The 19,131-nt window shown below is 46.0% G+C and overlaps 1 long non-coding RNA gene across 3 annotated transcripts in view; it reads right to left on the reverse strand.

Annotated features, from left to right (window-relative positions):
* LOC137611880 (uncharacterized) overlaps window positions 1–18,828 on the reverse strand; it is a 39,394-nt gene extending 20,566 nt beyond the window's left edge. For all 3 annotated transcript variants that reach the window (XR_011038792.1, XR_011038793.1, XR_011038791.1), the window contains exons 1-2: window positions 18,786–18,828; window positions 18,515–18,705 (exon numbers count right to left, since the gene is read on the reverse strand). This is a non-coding gene — a long non-coding RNA (uncharacterized lncRNA). The remainder of the gene's footprint in view (window positions 1–18,514; window positions 18,706–18,785) is intronic.
* Between the last annotated feature and the right edge of the window lie 303 nt (window positions 18,829–19,131).

Consider the following 19,131-nt stretch of genomic DNA (forward strand, 5'->3'; position numbering starts at 1 on the left):
CACAGCTTGCATACCAACACGTCAAGAGAATTGGTTATTGCCACAAAACAACCAACAGGCTGTGGATGTCAAACCTAACCAAACTGAAAGGCACTGAAATGGTTTCAACATTATTGAAACCATTTGCTCATCTACATTATCACAAAAGCGTTTGGAACAAATGGAAGTATTACAACCTGGAAAAACAACTGCTTTAGAAAATCACTGTAATATGTAAATTACCACCAGGACCAAAATCTAGAAGGAAATATGGTCAATATCATGCACAAAATGAAATTTCAGCTGCACTTGTTCACCAACAGCGTCTTATGTCACTGCCACCATGAGACATTCCCATATTTGATGGAGATCCATTTCAATAAAGAGCTTTTATTAAAGCATTGAACAAGGAGTCGAGGAAAAGGCCAGCAAACTTGACTGCTTACACTACCTGTAACAATTTACAAGAGGATATCCAAAGGAAATGGTACACAGCTGCCAGCACATGGCTCCTGAGCGTGGTTACATCGTGACAAAGGGTCTGCTCAAGAGCACTTTGGAATGAATATAAGATCTCTGCTGCGTATATTGAAAAGACTTTAGCTTGGCCAAACATAAAATCTGAGGATGTCAAAGCTTTACAATTGTATGCTTTATTCTTACGTGGATGTTGCAATGTCATGGAAAAGCTTCATTACATGCAGGAACTGGACATGCCAAAGCAATGTGGAGTGGAGTGGAGTATAACTTTATTTATCCCTTAAGCAGGTTCCATCAGGAAAATTAATCTGTCCGTCGCACACAGCACAGTAAGTACAAAAAACATCACAGACAGCACCAGACAGCACCAGCACATAGAAAGTAGTACTTTTATTTATTTAACCAGTTTATTTTCTTCTTTCCAGGCATGTTATTACAACAGATTTTACTTTCATCAATGTTGAGACATCAGCAACATCACCCGAAAAGAAAAAAAAAAGGTTGATGGGTAGAAGCCATTGGCTTGTGAAGTTCCCGTCCCCTAAATCAACAACATCTCTCTCATTACAGCACATTGTCAATTAATACATACGTTGCATGTCACAAATCAAATTCAATTATTTTATTCTGGTACGCTGTTGTTTTGATCCATCCATTTAGTCCAATAGGCGTGCGTCTTTGCACAACTCTTTTTTTTCCAATCACACCGTACTAACTAAACTTCTTCCCTGGAGTCTTTGTGCTCTATGTTCTCCCAGGTTTTTCTCAGGTTCACCCCTCATCCCCATCTGCTATGGACCTGCTCTTCCCATCCCACCAGTACCACCCCTAACCTAATTATCGGCTGGGGTCCGGCTTCCTTTTTCCTCCGCGCCACCATACTGTTCCACCCCTCATCCACCCATCCGCTGTGGACCATCTGCTGTGGACCTACACCTCCCAAACAACAGTATCACCACTCACCTAACCATCGACTGGGGTCCTGCTGCCTCTCTTCCTTGGTGTCATCTTACTTTTCCACCCCTCATCCGCCCAGCCGCCGTGGACCTTCCTCTGTGGACCTGCACCTCCGAGCCCACCAGTATCACCCCCATCTCTCCATGTGCTGTGCACCTTATCCTCCAAGCCCACCAGTACCACCCCTCAACTATCCATCGGCTGGGGTCCTGCTTCCTTTCTTCCTCCGTGCCGCCATACAGTCATCCACACAGCTGTAATTGTGCCTTGACTTTAGCAACCTTAACCATATTGATACTGTCTCTATCTGGCTTATCTGTCACTCTCTCTCTGTCTCTCTCTGATGCTGTTCTTATCTTCCTTTGATTTCTTTTCCACCCTAACGGTCGAGGCGGATGGCCGCCCAAAAGAGTCTGGGTCCTGCCCGGAGTTTCTTGCTCATCGAGGGAGTTTTTCCCCGCCACTGTCGCTTATGCTTACTCTGGAGGGTTCAGTTGGGTTTCTCTGTCTGCTAAAGCACTTTGAAATGTCTGCTGTCATGATTAAGCGCTATATAAATAAAACTTGATTGATTGAACTTGATTGATTTATCAGTTCTTGAGAAGAGTCCTAATTTTGTTAGTGTCCATCCATCCATCCATCTTCCACCGCTTATCCGTAGTCGGGTCGCGGGGGCAGCAGCTTCAACAGGGAGCCCCAAACTTCGCTTTCCCCGGCCACATCCACCAGCTCTGACTGGGGGATCCCAAGGCATTCCAAGGCCAGTGTTGAGATATAATCCCTCCACCTGGTCTTGGGTTTGCCCCGAGGTCTCCTCCCAGCTGGACGTGCCAGAAACACCTCCCTAGGGAGGCGTTCCGGAGGCATCCGCACCAGATGCCCAAACCACCTCAACTGACTCCTTTCCACACGAAGGAGCAGCGGCTCTACTCTGAGCCCCTCGCAAATAGCAGTGTTTCTCACCTTATCTCCGAGACACCAGCTATCCGCCTGAGAAAGCCCATTTCAGCCGCTTGTATCCGCGATCTCGTTCTTTCGGTTATGACCCATCGTTCATGACCATAGGTGAGGGTAGGAACGAAGATTCAACGGTAGATGGAGAGCTTTGCCTCTCGGCTTAGCTCCCTCTTTGTGACAACAGTGCGGTAAAGCGACTGCAATACCGCTCCTGCTGCCCCAATTCTCCGTCCAATTGTGGAAGCGAAATAATGCATGTGTAGGTCACATTTCAAATCAGAGGAAACACATTTTCAAGTTTGGCAGCGAATAACCAGATTGTCCGAAAAACAGGAAGACAGGAAGCAGGTCAACCTGACATGGGGTGGTTACATAGGTTTGGACAGTTGCCGGGAACAATCGGTTTCCTGTTTTCTCATGAATAGAACACGTACAAAGCTCACGCACACACAAATGGAGGACTGTGACTATAAAAGTGTCAGGAGACATGCATCCAGTGGCTGTTCCCGATTGATCTGTACTGATGATCTGCATATCAATTAAAAGAACTCCCGTTTTGGCTGTAACATCATCCTCGTTGTACTTTGGTTTTTATTTTGGTATTTTGCTAGACAAAACACTCTCACCACATAACTGGCGTCACGAACAGGATCCTGCCGACAACGCCACGGAGAGAAGGGCCCTACACCGTGGTGGGGGCGACCCCAACAGCGGTCCAAGTCGAGGGAAGCACCACATGGTATCACCTGAGCCACTGCACCAAAGAGACTTTGCCAGAGACAAAGGGCAGTATAACATTGAGAAACAATGAGGAAGATGATGTGGTTGTTGACAGGAGTAATGTGCAGCCTGATGTGGCAATCAACAGGCAATCTGGGGACTCAGGGGACTGTTCTAAGGAGCCCGACTCAGATTCTGAAGCTAAAGAGCAAGAGACATCCGCTGGAGTCACAGCCACTCCAGGAAGCACCGCACAGCCATGATCAAGATGAGTATGATGCAACCACAAAATTCCCAATTCACACTGTGTTGACACCATGCTAGCATTGTCATCTCATGTTCATGATGACACACAACCAGTAAACCAGGAGCAAGATGACAGGAGAAGTAAGAGATCTTCACACTATGTGGAAGTGGACCGGAACAGTGATTATTTCTGATGAGATTAGACAGACGGGGACAAAATGTGAAATAAGTGTTAAGTTAAATTAAACCATTTTATGTAGGATGAAATCAGGGGAAGAGCAGATAGGTATGAACAACTTTTCATGTCACATAAACATCACCATAAATCAAGAGCTCGAGATACAAGTAAGATTAGATAGGAGAATGAATCCTAATGATGCGTTCTTCGCCGACGTAAAGTGTAGAAAAGATGAGAGAGCCACAAACTTTAAAACATACACTAAACTAAATTGAGTGGATAATATGGATCCAGTTTATCTGACAGAAGCAATGTTAGCAGGAACACTAGTGGGTAAGAGAATAACCTTAAAGATTTCAAGTAAAGATGTAACTGCCAGGGTTACCCAACGAAGACTTAGACTTTTGAAAAATGATATACTGAGCCAAGAGCAGAATGTACTATGTGGCATCACACATGATTTGTAAGCTAGTGTGATGCTACGAGCAGCGTGGGGAATTGAGCACTGTTGGATAACAGTAAAATTTGAACAAGGGGTTTGGCAGGTTCAGCTAGACACAAGTATTGTTAAACCCAACATGACCTATGCGATAGAGATGATCATAATGGCTGAGGAGGGACAGCAAACCTGTAGGATTTGGCCCTGGGACATTAAATCTTTGACTAAGCTAACAACCACCCCCCACTGATAATTACCACTCCACATGTTACTACACAGAATTCAGTAAAAACAACATTGAAGAGCTTTATCATGTCCAAGAGCAGTGAGGCTGGAAGGGGAAGGAGAAAAGGTTAGGAAGTACATCCCCTCTAAGAAGCTGACTAGTCACTCAATTCGTAATGTAATCCTCCTTAAAGATACAAAGACTACAGGAAATGTAAACTTCCCATCGTGTGATTGGAGAATACATTTTGAAACTGGGGTAGACGGGAGTTGTTTGGACGAGAATAGTGAGGTTAGAGTTTATGTAGGGAAGGACTTCTGGATCTACGAGTGTACCAGGGAAACATTGAGTGATACGACTCCAACTAAAAGATCTACAGGTTTCAAAATGAAGATTAAAACGCCAACACCTATGATAGAAAAAACTACAGCTGCCAGGACAACTTCCCCCATGAAAACAACAGAAACTGACACACAGCTAACTACAGTCAGCACAACAGCTTCCCCAACCACCGTTAAGATTATTAGAAAGGCCACAACACCTAGTCCAAACATTATTGATCATGTGACGCTATATCCATATAGTAGAATTAGTCCAACTACTACTACTACTGTGAAAATAACATCAGCCCCCGTTTAATACAAAAATCACAATACCTTTTGATAATCGTGAGTGTGTAAAATGTTTGGAACACTTTGTTGTACATTTATCTCAAATAACAATTTATCACAGAGATCTCTCTGTTGCTATGAGAAAACCTGAAGCTTTAAAGTTTGAAATGAATGACAATGCTGGTAGGGGTGGAAGCATTAAGTGGGATGGGCTAGAAGAAATTTTTGGAAAATGGGAAGCCGGTTTTGGCTACATCTGGGATAATTATACTGATAATACTGATACTACTCTCTTTATTGACATGTTGCATCATGCCTATCCTGAGGGAATGGTGTGTGAGAACAATGGACAAGAGGACTGAACCTCATTAAGGACACACAGGAAGTCCAAATGCTAAGTATGCTAATGGCTGACGAACTGGTGCACAGAATTCTTCTGGCGCAGAGGAGGGAGAACATGCCATATGTGTTCACAATCTCCAACTATGAGGAAGAACTGTTATAAGGAATGATGGACAAGGGCTGATATGGATATACATTACAACTACATACGGATATATCATCAGGATATTACTATGACATTATTCTTACTATTCTGTGTAACCATTGTTTAATCATCAATTTTATCAGTTAGATCATTCTGTTTATTCTATATTCAATGTTGTGTTCTATAAAGGAAGAGGTAATCTAATTCATACCATTCAGAATTATTAAAATGACTTCTGTGTTTCAGTAAATAATTTCAGTGTGTGATGTATTTGGTCAATCTGTTAGGATGTATTGTTTAAGGTCGCCCAATGGGAAGGGGGCCATGGGGGGCTTTTCCTGGTTAAAAAACACCCGCCAGGTTTTTCACCCTCATCAGGGAAGTGATAACAGATGACCAGTTATGTTAGTATATTCATGTTAAGTTCATATATAAATGAACATAAATGGAATGTTTTTGTCGCTTATCACTATGTTTAGAGTTCACACAACCATATATTTAACCCTAAACTTACAGCGCCACCAATCCTAGTCACACACATCTAGACATACGTGCTGATTCACCATACATTATTTCGATGAGTAGTTTATGATAATCTCATAAAGAGGAGGGATTATGTGGAAGCAAAATAATGCACCACAGTTTTGTACCCCTTTCCTTTCATTTTAGCTGAAACTCTTCTATCACACATCACACCTGACACTTTTCTCCACCCATTCCATCCTGCCTATACACGCTTCTTCACCTCTTTTCCACACTCTCCATTGCTCTGGACTGTTGACCCTAAGTACTTAAAATCCTTCCACCGTCTTGATCTATTCTCCCTGTAACCTCACTCTTCCACTTGGGTCCCTCTCATTCACACACATGTACTCTGTCTTACTGCGGCTAACCTTCATTCCTCTCCTGTCCAGGACAAACCTCCTCCTCTCTAGCTTCTCCTCCAGCTGTTCCCTGCTCTCACTGCAAATCACAATGTCATCTGCAAACATCACAGTCCATGGAGATTCATGTTTGTCAGCCTTCACTATAGCGAACAAGAAGGGGTCAGAGCTTATCCCAGATGCCATCTGACCTCCACCTTGAACTCCTCTGTTGCACCTACAGCACACCTCACCACTGTCTTACAGTCCTCATACATGTCCTGCACTGCTCTAACATACTTCTCTGCCACTCCAGACTTCCTCGTACAACCACAGTTCCTCTCTGGGCACCCTGTCATAACACAATACAGCTCCGTCTGGCCTTCTCTGTACTTCTCTATCAACATCCTCAAAGAAATACTGCATCTGTAGTACTCTTTTTTGGCATGAAACCATACTGCTGCTCACAAATGCTTACTTCTGCTCTTAGTCTAGCTTCCACTACTCTTTCCCATAACTTCATTGTATGGCTCATCAGCTTTATTCCTCTGTATTTCCTCAACTCTGCACATCTACCTTGTTCTTAAAAATGGGCACCAGCACACTTCTCCTCCATTCCTCAGGCATCTTCTCACTATCTAAGATTCTGTTGAACAACCCAGTCAGAAACTCTACTGCCACCTCTCCTAGACACTTCCATACCTCTACAGGTACAGTAATAATCAGGACCGACTGCCTTTCCACTCTTCATCCTCTTGAATGACCTCCTCACTTCATCCTGACTAATCTTTGCTACTTCCTGGTCCACAACAGTCACCTCTTCTAGTCTTTATTCTCTCTCATTTTCCACTTTCATCAACTCTTCAAAGTACTCTTTCCATCTTCCAATCACACTACTGGCACCTGTCAATAGACTTTCATCCCTATCCTTAACACCCTAATGTGCTGGACGTCCTTTCGATCTCTGTTTCTTTGTCTTGCCAACCTGTATAGATCAGTCTCTCCCTCCTTACTGTCCAACCTAACATACAAGTCATCATAAGCCCCTTGTTTGGCCTTTGCTACCTCTACTTTCACCTTATGCTGCATCTCCCTGTAGTCTTGTCTACTCTCCTCAGTCCTCTCAGTGTCCCACTTCTTCTTAGCTAACCTCTTTCTCTGTACACACTCCTGTACCTCCTCATTCCACCACCAAGTCTCCTTATCTACTTTCCTTCCAGATGACACACCACGTACTCTCCTACATGTCTCCCTGATCACATTAGCTGTAGTTGTCCAGTCATCTGGAAGCCCCTCCTGACCACCCACAGCATGTCTTAACCCTAACCCTAACCCTAACCATACAAAAGGGCTAGATGTCAGTTCTTCATGTCAGTTCTTAGACAATATAGGTATACGAGATGGTATGAATATTCTTCTTTTCAACTGTTTGTCACATGCTTATGCCGATTTACTGTTTAAATTACCTAACTTGAAAATGTTTAAAAACATTTCCTTATATAACAGAACTTGATATAGATGAGAGCACATTTATGTGTGTGACAAGAGCATTATTTTGGTGATAAAATAACTGAAAAGGGGCGGCAAGGTGGCGCAGTAGGTAGCGCTGTCGCCTCACAACAGCGCTACAAGAAGGGTTTGTATGGTTTCACGGAGTTAACATAGCCTGAGGCAAACCTTTGGTTCTGGGTTGATTTACCCTGAACCTGGAAAACCAGGGATTTCGGTTTCACAAGCGCATTTCAGGGTTACAGTATTTTCTGCACTATAAGGCGCACCTTTAATGAATTGTTTATTTTATAATTTCGTGTATACAGCTCACCAGATTATAAGACACACAGTGGGTTTATGAGAAAATTAGGTGTGCCTTATAGTGCGGAAAATACTGTAGTTTTTGTAACCCAGAGTAAGTTGACCCGCAGTTTAACAGGCGCAACAACTCAAAAAAAAAAGCCATCATCAATGGAGCCCCGATTCAACAATTCACCATGACGAGTTGCTTTATGGCAGTCAGATTACAGATTTTAATTTAGTGCAAAAATGCACTGACATAAAAAATACTCAGAGACCAAAGTATTTCTTCAACACAGCTGTACTTGTCGACAAGGGGACAAAAAGAAAAAAGTCCAAAGAGGAGTGAGTCTCCACAGTTTTTATGCTTGACATTGCTTGTCATTGGAGTTGAGACAGATAGTGGAGTTGAGACAGAAAGACATAGAAATCAATTACCATATAGGGATTAAATGACCACAACACAGTACAAGGCTGAATACATGTTTTCCTTAACAGAAGAAAGTTCCCAAAACAGGAAACTGCATGATTTAAGGGAGAGGAAGCACGGTGCTCCTTACAACATTTATTTCTCGTGTGACAGTTAGACAGATAGCACAAGAGGAACTGTAAGTGCCTGATTAGGGCATGAATCAATCAGAGCGTCTTCATCTGTATCAGTTAGAAAAACTTTCCAAAGAGAACTTGGGACCTTTTTATTCTCTCGCCGCTCCTACTATCCTGAGAATACACTGAAACAGTTGTTATAATGTGATTAAAGGCATAACATATATTTACATATCAACATTCCCCACTTTTTATAACTTTAGCAACTAAGCCGCCGAGTAGAATGACATATCACCTATAACTTACCACTTCGTGAGATTTTCGGTAAGAGGATCATAAATACTCAGTCCGTATCATACACTCATACACCTGTTGATCAGGGCATTCATACACATGTTGATCAAAGGCAGGTGGGGAAGGGATAGGAGGGGGAGAAGAGGTAGGAGGACCAAGATCCTCTTCAGAGAAATCATCATCGATGGGGGCAAGGAGGAATTGCAACTGCTCACTATGGGGCCTGATCGCGGTGGAGATCAAACTCTCTATCAGCATCCGGATACATGGAATGCAACAACAGCCACATAAGGTCAACACACTGGCATATACAGCAATTGAAACCAAAACAGATGATAATAATAATAATAATAATAATAATAATAATAATAATAATAATAATAATAATAGACCTTTATTGTCCCACAGTGGGGAAATTTGTGCGATCGTGGCAGCAGGGGGGGGAGGGTCAAACATAAATAGTTAAATAATATACATACATATTAACATCTGCAACATATGAAATTTACATATTCACATATTGGAAACATATTAACATATATCATATTATCTGAATGTACATTATATTCACACACCAAAAAAGAATATACACTACAGGCTGATGTTTACATTGCTCATCCAGAATTAGAACGTTTTGTTCTTTGAGTTTGGTGAGTTCTTGGAGTTCCCTGAGTTCCCTGAGCTCTTTGAGTGGTCTGCTGGGAGGACTATTGGTTGTACAGTCTGACAGCCGTGGGCAGGAAGGACCTGCGATAGCGTTCCCTCACGCATCTCGGGTGAAGCAACCTATCACTGAAGGGGCTCTCCAGTGATCTCAGTGTGCCCTGTAGAGGGTGGGAGTGGTTCTTCATCATTGATGACAGCTTGTTTGTCATCCTCCTCTCCACCACCACCCCCACTGAGTCCAGGGAGCATCCTAGGACAGAACCCGCCTTCTTAATCAGCCTGTCCAGTCTCTTCCTGTCGGCCGCAGTGATGCTGCTGCCCCAGCAGACCACCCCATGAAAAGTAGCTGAGGCTACAACTGTGTCATAAAAGGTCTTTAGGAGCGACCCCCGCACTCCAAAAGACCTCAGCCTCCGGAGCAGATAGAGTCTGCTCTGACCCTTTTTATAATGAGAGAGGGTGTTGGTACTCCAGTCCAGTTTATTGTTGAGGTGAACACCCAGGTACTTGTACGAGGACACCACCTCAATGTCCGTACCCTGGATATTCACCGGTGTAACCGGGCAGAGTGATCGCCTGCGGAAATCCACCACCAGCTCCTTGGTTTTACCCGCGTTGATCTGGAGGCGGTTCCGCTGGCACCAGTCCACAAAGTCCTGAGTCAGTTCTCTGTACTCTCTATCGTCCCCATCGGTGATGAGGCCGATTGCAGAGTCGTCAGAGAACTTCTGCAGGTGACATGTGGGGGAGTTGTAGGAGAAGTCTGCAGTATGCAGGGTGAACAGGAACGGAGCCAGAACCGTTCCCTGAGGTGCCCCTGTGCTGCAGACAACTGTGTTCGACACACAGTCCGGGGTCCTCACAAACTGTAGGCGATTGGTCAAATAGTCCAATATCCAGTCCGTAAGGTGGTGATCCAACCCAGTGATCTCCAGTTTGTCCCTCAACAGTGCTGGTTGTATCGTATTGAAAGCACTGGAGAAATCAAAAAACATGATCCCCACAGTGCTCCCAGGCCTCTCCAAGTGGGACAGTGCTCGGTCTAGGAGGAAAATGACGGCGTCATCCACCCCGATGGCAGGCTGGTAAGCGAACTGGAGTGGGTCCAGTGATGGGCTCACCAGGGGGCGGAGATGACAGAGGACCAAACGCTCCAGGGTCTTCATCAGGTGAGACGTTAGTGCCACCGGCCTGTAGCTGTTTAGGTCCTTGGGATGCGGGGTCTTGGGCACGGGAACCAAGCAGGACGTTTTCCACAGCTGTGGAACCCTTCCCAGCTTCAGGCTCATGTTGAACATGTGTCCAACAATCCCACACAGCTGGTCTGCGCAGGATTTCAGGAGCCTGGAGCTGATGCCGTCTGGACCCGCAGCCTTCCTCGTCTTGATCCTCCGGAGCTGGTTTCTCACCTGGGACTCAGTGAGGGACAGGGTGGAGCAGGGGGACTGTGTGCTGGGGGGTGTGGGTGAGGGGGGTGGGTTGAAGAGGTGAACTGTAGGGGGTGGTTGTAACATGACTTGAGCAGTGGGGGGTGGCCGTGAGCTGATTGTTGTAGAGGGGGAGGGAGAGGAGCTGTGGTGGTGTTGGAGAGGGGCAGGGGTAGGGTGGGAGGAGGAGGAGGGGGCTACAGCGTGGAGGGCTGGGCTGGGGGGGGGGCGTGGATGCCTGATCAAATCTATTGAAAAATTTGTTTAGGTTATCTGCCCACTTCTGGTCCCCAGTGACCTGGCGGTCGGGTCCTTTATGGCCTGAGATGGTCTTCAGGCCCCTCCACACCTCGCTGACGTTGTTCTGCTGCAGCTGGTCCTCCATCTTCCTCCTGTAAATGTTCTTCCCCTCTCTGATTTTCCTCCTCAGCTCCCTCTGGACAGCCTTCAGCTCATCCTTGTTTCCAGACTTAAAGGCCCTTTTCTTCTCCTTAAGAAGGGCCTTAATGTCAGGGGTGATCCAGGGTTTGTTGTTGGGATAACACTGTACAGTCCTGGTGGGTACAGTGTTATCCACACAGAAGTTAATGTAGTCTGTGACGGTGTTTGTGAGACCGTCAATGTCCTCCCCATGAGAATCACAGAATAAATCCCACTCTGTTCTGTGGAAACAGTCCTTCAAAGCGTCTTCAGCCTCGTCGGACCATCTCCTCACAGTGCGGGACACAGCTGGTTGCCTTTCCACAAGAGGCTTGTAGACGGGCAGGAGATGAACCAGGTTGTGGTCCGCTCTTCCCAGGGGGGGGAGGGGTGATGATATGTATGCCTCCTTGGTGTTGGCATAGCATAGGTCCAGTATTTTACTGTCTCTGGTGAAACAAGTAACATACTGGGTGAAGGTGGGCAGAGTGGAGGACGGAGGGGCGTGATTAAAGTCTCCAGAGATGAGGATGAGGGCCTGTGGGTGCTGTGTCTGCAGCCTGCTCGTTAGGGAGAGGAAGACGTCGCAGGCTGCGTCCGCGTCGGCAGAGGGGGGGACATACGCAGCTATCACAATGGCGTGTGAGAACTCCCGCGGCAGATAATACGGCCGCACGCCAACCGCCAACAGTTCAATGTCCCGGCAGCAGTGCCGCTCCTTCACAGTGATGTGTCCAGGGTTACACCACTGATTATTCACGAACACTGCCAGCCCTCCTCCTTTCCTCTTTCCGCTCTCCCTCGTCCTGTCCGCCCGCACCAGATTGAACCCGTCCAGATGAACGGCCGTGTCTGGAATCGCCACGCTCAGCCATGTCTCCGTGAACACCATGACGCTGCACTCGCGGAAGTCCCTCTGATGCCGGGTCACCGCCGCCAGCTCATCCATCTTGTTGGGGAGAGATCGCACGTTCCCCATGATGATGGACGGGAGGACAGGTCTGAATTTCCTCCTCCTGGCCCGGCGTGCAACTCCGGCACGGTTCCAAGGTTTTCCTTTTTTCCTGAACTCCATGGGGATATAGGGCCTGTGATAAACAGTTTCAAATGGGCTCAGGCCATCGTTTCTTGGGACCGTGTTCATTTCGAGTCTTACTCTGGGCAGATTTGATAAGCACGTTCTGCCGTGTGAAGCTACGGCTTTAGCCAGTCTCTGTTTTATAGTACCATTATGTCTTTCTACCAGCCCAGCACTTTGAGGGTGGTAAGCCGAATGGAACTTATGGTCTACTCCCACTTCTGCTACCCATTCTTTCATTTTTTGTCCTGTAAAGTGTGTCCCATTGTCAGACCACAAGGTATTAGGAAACCCATACCTGGCGGTTATAGCTTCCTTTAATACTTTAACTGTGTGTTCTGCAGTTGCTTTTGCACAAGGGTGGACTTCTGTCCATTTACTAAATGGTCATACCAGCACTAAACAGTATCTCATCCCACCGGGGGGTGTCAACTCAATGTAATCCATACGCCACTGTAAAAAGGGTTCATTGTAATGTGGGGTAGCCCCTCTTCGGGTTCTTATGCCACCCTGAGCATTATACTTTAATCAAGTCATGCAACTTCGTACTTTCCCAAGTGCTGCTTTTTTAATGTTGGGGCAATAAAAAACTTTCTGAATCGCCTTTATCATTCCCCTCGTTGTAACGTGCGAATGTCCATGAGCCACGTTACACGCCCATGCATACAAAGACGGAGGCAGGAAAGGTAAGTCTGTAGTCACATGACGCCAAATTCCCTCAGCATCCTCCACACATTCAACAGGCTTCTTGGGGGGGTATTTAGACTTTAAAAGAAAATCGTCAGAGTGGGATGGTATAGACATGTGACTCAGGAATGTAGGGAACGAGGAGAGCGACACCCAAGGTTCCCACCAGGGAGATTGCCCTGAATTAACAGTCTGGACCACAGAGTCAACAAACTTATTTCCTACCGACAGTGGGTCATTTTTAACTGTGTGCGCGGGAACATGCACCATAGACAGGGAGGCAGGTAATACCACAGCTGCAGCTAACCGTTGCAAAAGCTCGGCATGTTTAACCGGTTTACCGGAGGAGGTGACGAAACCCCGTTTCTTCCATGACACCAAATTGGAGTGTACAGAAGAAAAGGCGTATTTGCTATCAGTGAAAATGGACACCCGCAACCCCTCAGACAATTCTAGGGCTAGCAAGACTGCTAAGAGTTCGGCCATCTGAGCAGAGAAATGAGCAGGGGGAGCCTCAGCAAATATTACAGCGGTAAGGGTCGTAACAGCAAAGGCCGTATGGGTCTTTCCTGTATCGTCCTTCCGAGAGGACCAATCGGTAAAGAGCCAGAGAGAGTCAGACGAAGGCCTATCAGACAGATCAGGTCTGGGTGCTAACGATTGGAGGTTAACAGCCGTACAACACTCACGCGTCAGATCCCCACAGGGCAGCAAAGAAGCGGGGTTCAAAATATTGTCATTAGTCACTACCAGCCTTGGATTTTCTATCAAAAGAGCATATACCGCGAGGTTGTTAGGAAGGGGGACTTAGAACTCAGTAGTACAGTAATATCATGCGGACAGTGGAGCGTTACAGGGGAGTGCAGAGTCACACGTCTAGCTGACACTAGGGCTGTGGCTGCAGCAGCCACAAACTGGAGACATACAGGCAATTCCTTGCGCAACAGGGTCAAGTTTTTGAGAGAAATAGCCCAAAGGCAGGGGAGTTCCAGCATAGTATTGCACCAGAACAGACGTCCAATAGTCATTGAGCACGTTAACATGTAAGTGGAAAGGTTTCATATAGTCTGGCAATTTCAGGGTAGTAACTTCATTCAAACACTCGCTAAGGTCCTTCATTTTTTCATCTAGTTAGGCGATATGGGCAAAGACGAGTTCAGGGAGTCACCTCCTTTAAAGGAGGACATACGGGGGCCCGTGAGAGCAGAGAATTCAGGGATCCACAGTCTGCAGTAATTACAAAGTCCTAAAAAGGACGATCTAACGGCTGCCACGGTCTGCTCTCTTAGCTGTACCCCACTAGCCGATAAAAGCCTCCCCAGAAAAACAACTTCAGGTTGGACATACTGCAATTTGTTATGACTAACTTTACACCCGGAAATACCCAAAAATTCAAGCAGTGCCACTGCATCCTTCCTACACGAAGTTTGAGTGGGGGAACACACAAGCACATCATCTACATATGACGAGATAGTAGAACCAGCCGTTGGAGTGAATTTGGCCAACAAATCTGCAATAATGCCTGCAAAAATGGTGGGGGAGTAGATGAAGCCTTGTGGCAGACGGGTGTAGGTATATCTGTGGCCCAGAAACGTGAATGTGAACCAAAACTGGGAGTCAGGGTGAACAGGGATTGAGAAAAAGGCATTGGCTAAATCAATTCCTGAGAAATAACAGCTGTCGGAGGAGACCGAATTTAGGAGAGTGAATGGGTCAGGGACTACTGCTTTAAGGGGTATTATGACTCCTGAAGAGAGTAACGATTCGATTATTGGTCTAATTCCCTCTACTGCCTCAGGTTTAAGAGGAAACTGCTTTACAGAAGGTCTCTGAGGTCCCCCAGCTATAACTTCGTAAGGTGGTGTATCAATTAGTCCCACATCTGCTGGACCGGATGACCATAGAGAGTGTGGTAATTGGTCTAGCTCTCAGCCAAGTGATTGCACTATCTCTACCCGGGGGTCCCGTGGTTCACTGGTATGAAGGTGGAACTTGGAACGCGCTCTGACGGCCTCGGAGGAAACAAACTGGTAGATATTGGTCCCTGGGCTATAGCTCACACTGGTGGGTAAAGAGGCAGAAGACTGAAAATCTGTTGCTTCCAGCCCTCTGGCCACCAACTGTTTCGGGGCTGAGAAGGGGGTGGACCTAGTGGCCCACAAAGAGACATGAGGTGGACGGTTCTGGGACAGCTCCGAAAATCTACCAGGGAGGGAAACAGCAGCCGCCATATTCCCATCGTCTGTCATGAAAACAGAATCAATTTTCAACCAAGTAGTCCCCAAATTGTGGGCCGCCCCATAGCACTCAACAATCCAGCCTGGATCTATTTCCCCATGGGCATCATACAGAAGAGTACAGTGGAGAAAATACGGAACCTTCATCACAACTGGGTCTATGCTGGGGAACAGATGTGTCTGTAGGTGCCTCCTTACAGCCGCACGGGGTCCCTCCTTACAGGGACCCCGTGAGATCTAAATCTAAAGAGGCAAATGAGGCCGAACGATTCTGGGATAGGAAGATACCACTCTTAGGGTCTGTAGAGCACCTCAAGACAGCCATGTCACCCCCCCTAGGCCCATAACCTAAATGCAGGTCAAACTGCTCCTGCCGTCCCAACAAGTTAAAGGGGCACATGGGACATAGCAGTGGTTGAGTCACGGTACAGAGCCCTGTCTGTGAATCTAAGATTACACACGGAGTCAAATTTGGAGCCTGGGTAATACACCCAGATGCGTCTTTTACAGGGGTGGTAGTGGCCGATTCAACAGCCCCAGGGGGTAAAAATGTTTTTTGTTGCCCCTGAGTCATAAAGAAAGTCAAGTTTTTTACCGTTCACTAATAAGGTCACCATCGGAGTAGAGGTCACCGCGGAATAACAGAGCTCTACCAGCTCCTCTTTGCCCTGTGTACCCGCTTCGCCCAACTGTCCCCTACCCTCTAAGTGCTTAAGAAACTCACCCAGTTTCGTCTCCTGTATCTGAACTGGATCCTCCCCCCTGTCTAGTCATGCTGTCCTATTTTGTGGTTGGAGTATGAAAGGATTATTACCCTTCCTCTCAGTAAACTCTCTGTCCTGCTCTCTGTCAAAACGTACCGGGCTTCTGTCAAAACTTCGGTTGCCCCTCCCAAAACCGTAACCGCTTCTACCCTGGCTCCGCCCAAAACCACCCCGGCTTAGGCCTCTACCTCGATCCTGTCCCTACCTACTCATGTTCGGACAATTGTCCCTCCAATGACCTGTCTGGCCTCAACAGAAACATCGGTCACGACTCCTATTCCTCTCTTCCTGTCCCCCACTTCCCTGGGTGGCCACCAGAGCGGCCATAACTTGCACTAATCCATCTACTTTATCTTGCTCCCCGTCTTTTTTAAACTCTTTCTTTTCCAGCCACATATCCTAGTGGTGTTGTACATGATCTACTAACTCTTTAACCCAACAGGTTTTAACTGTGATGCAAGACTTCGTTGTATTCTCTCTTACTTGTCGGGGCAGACACTCAATCAGAGTAGTTTTATAGAGTTCAAATATAGGGGGCAGTACCTTCAGTGAGACCGGTGTTTGTACCAAAAGCGGAGTCAAATCGGTGTAGAAAGTCCACACATGATTCGTTTTCTTTAGCTCTTACTGCACGGATGCGTCTAAAGTCCATTTTAGGACCCCAGCGGGTCATTACTGCTTTAAAACTTTCGTTTGAAAATGGTCTCCGCCTCTGATCCGATCATGCGGATCCCAAGTTTTTGGGATTTCTTGCTCATCAAACCACTCATCCTCCACATGCCTCCAATCTGCTCCTAGTACGTATTTTAACAGGTTACCGACATCTCGGGGGCTTAAGTTATATCCATCAATCAGGGCCTGCACTTCAACCGTGAACTTTAGGGGTTCTTCTCGGTAAGGTGGGAGCCCAGCAGCCGCACTACAAATTTGCACAGGGCTCCAAGGCCTTTCAATAAAGCAGGTTTATTTTCCCTCCCCAGGCATCTCTATCAGTGGATATAAACCGCCACTAACCGTCTGTTGTGCCATTATCGCCCCACCCCCTCCCTCTGGGCGTGGCATATCAGGAGGTGCCTTCCATGCCTTTCTGCCCCTAGTGGTCGATGGAGACGGGGGCGGTGAGGGGGTGTGTCGCTCCCGCTTTGACGGGGGCGGTGAGGGGGTGTGTCGCTCCCGCTTTGACAGGGGCGGTGAGGGTGTGTGTCGCTCCCGCTTTGATGGGGGCGGGAGTGATGGAAGAGGAGGGCTAGAACAGGGCCATGCAGCAGGGGAGTCAGGCTTCCCCTTTACTCGTGTGCGTTTAACTCTTATCCAGGCTAAATCATTTATATCATCATTCACATCCTTCTCATTGTCCCTTTGAGCCTCTTTGTTCACTTCTTTTCCCATTTTCTGCTTTTTTTGTTTAATCTGTTGAGCCGGTCTTTCTGCCGTAGCACACCACATTAGAGCACACTGAATTTTGGGGTCTGAATCTCCTTTCTTTCCTTGCTTCTCTCTGAGCTGGGTGAGTAATTTCTGACAATCCTCGTCTTCAAGGTTGGTTTAAAACCATATTGTTTTTCCCAACTGGGGAAAAACTTCAGCAATTTTTACAACTCTTTATCTGTTAAATCATTATCCTGTTTTATATGTTCACATACTCTACGAATTTTCTTCCGTTCAGCGGCATTAGGAGGTTCTTTCCCCGAACTGTTGCCCATTATTTATTTCTTATTGTTAATTCTACAATTTGGTCAAAATTATTTTAAGCTCAGAGAGATCGTAGTAAGCGCCTTCTCTAGAACATGAATCGTCTAGATAAAAATTGTTTTCAAAACAACTATTTCACTACTCATGAGGTGGTGCTGTGCGAGTCACACTTGTTGAGAGGAAGGCAGAAACTCGTCCACAACGCCAGGCTTCTACTGAGTCTAACTACTCAGCGGACGTTGCCGTTTTCCACCCTCAATTTCTCAACACAACTCCAACACAGTTCCACAATCCATTCACCCATTCACATTCACTGTGACAGTCACAGGCTCTCCTATCAGTCTTTCAATTGTGGCGTTACTGTCACCAAAACACAGACACAGTTTTTATAACACAGACACAGTATTTAAAACACTTTATTTTTTATTTGACTAATTATTATTATTATTATTATTTTTATTTATTACTATTTATTATTTATTTATTTTGACTTTACTTATTTAAAAAAGAAAGAAACTTGACTCTACTTAACAGGCTTGTCTTGGAGGATGGAGTTGGGATCCGCCCAACTTCCCAATTACTAACTACTTTTTACGGATAAACTCTTAAGTTTAGGGAATGGAGTTAGGAAACTTAGAGGAGGGAGTTGGGATCCGCTCAATCTCCCTATTACTATTTTAGATAAACTCGAAGCTTAAAAAACTGAGTTAAGAAGCTTAGAGGAGGGAGTTGTTAAACCTCCAACGGGGTTCCGCCCCGGAGTACTCACCCTTCTGTTTTGGCTAGCTGTGGTCTCTCAATGTGGATAGGAGGCTGGTGCTATTATGGAGTGGAGTGGAGGCTCCGTTCGCCTGAAAGCGGCTGATGATTGGTACCGTGATCACGGATTTAGGAATCGGGGCAGCATCCAGGAACTCCCATCCGGCTCGAAGGACCAAGTTTATGTCAGGATTCCTGTCACTAGAGAGAACATCAATCAAAACACAAGACACTCTAGTTCTGGTTCTTTCCAAAAATGCACTGACATAAAAAATACTTACCAAAGTATTTCTTCAACACAGCTTTACTTGTCGACAAGGGGACAAAAAGAAAAAAGTCCAAAGAGGAGTGAGTCTCCACAGTTTTTATGCTTGACATTGCTTGTCATTGGTTACATCATAACGGGTGGAGTTGAGACAGATAGTGGAGTTGAGACAGAAAGACATAGAAATCAATTACCATATAGGGATTAAATGACCACAATACAGTACAAGGCTGAATACATGTTTTCCTTAACAGAAGAAAGTTCCCAAAACAGGAAACTGCATGATTTAAGGGAGAGGAAGCACGGTGCTCCTTACAACATTTATTTCTCGTGTGACAGTTAGACAGATAGCAGAAGAGGAA

This window comes from Antennarius striatus, chromosome 18 (assembly GCF_040054535.1).
Source record: "Antennarius striatus isolate MH-2024 chromosome 18, ASM4005453v1, whole genome shotgun sequence".
Classification (NCBI taxonomy): Eukaryota; Metazoa; Chordata; class Actinopteri; order Lophiiformes; family Antennariidae; genus Antennarius; species Antennarius striatus.